Here is a 1,045-nt window from a genome sequence, read left to right as displayed (position 1 = left end):
GGGGGGGGGGGCACTTTCATATGTTTCACCGTAGACTGCTACTAAACTCAACTCTCCAAATAGGCCAAGCATATTGTCATCTGACCCAAAGCAGTCTTGCCTTCCAATGGCAAATTGAAGCAAACGAATTTAGAGGCATTTTCACGGCACCGTCATTTGCCCGCTTTGGATATTATGTGTGCATGGCTACTTTACAAAGAACTGCTGGCCCAATGCTGGATGAATATTTAATTACCCACAGCTCTCTCGGCTTGGCACCTTAGATTTTCTGTCGACCGATAAGCTTCTCTAATATCTGCACGAAGCGGTGAAATCAGGCACTCGTCAAATTTTGGGTATATGGGGTCTTTGGTATCATCTTTAAGCTTGTTCGTTTGTCTTTCTTTAGATGACAAAAATAAAATAACCATTTGAACAGAAGTCAAGATATATTCGATGAAAGAGAAGAGGGTTACCTGGTTTTAGAAGTAAAATTGGCAAGAAAATGGCCGCCAAGGTTAGATGATTCCCATAGGTTGAGGGTTCCTGCAAACCGAAAAAGTACATTTTTATGCTTTAATCAAACTGCACAGAGAAATGTGTTTAAATAGACATAAAAGGTACTAAGCGGAAAGACAATACAATCAATAATAATAGCCAGAGTGGCAGAAAATGCCAGTCACTTCAATCGCAATATTATTATTTTGACGAGCGCCTGATTTCACAACGATGTTTCACATATTGTGCGGGGGACCTGGCTCAAAATAAGAGACCATTTATTGTTCAGCAACGTGGGCTCAGATCCAAAAGATTCTATCTACAATGTGTGGCTCTTATAAGGATATCATTTTAACCCTTTCGCTCACTGACAGACCTGTTCCACAACCCCATGCCAAGCCTAAAAGATTAGTGCAAAGTATTTAAGGCGTTGAACCTATGGCGAGTTTTGTGTTTTTCACAAAAATCCCCGGTCATTCGCAAGTTTTCGTGCTAGCCTGTTGAGCTATATAAAGTAAGAGTAAAACATTACCTAAGAGCGCGAGGTGGGGGGGGGGGGGGGGGGGGG

Source organism: Aplysia californica, unplaced genomic scaffold, assembly GCF_000002075.1.
Source record: "Aplysia californica isolate F4 #8 unplaced genomic scaffold, AplCal3.0 scaffold00378, whole genome shotgun sequence".
NCBI lineage: Eukaryota > Metazoa > Mollusca > Gastropoda > Aplysiida > Aplysiidae > Aplysia > Aplysia californica.
Note: the sequence above shows the minus strand (reverse complement) of the source record.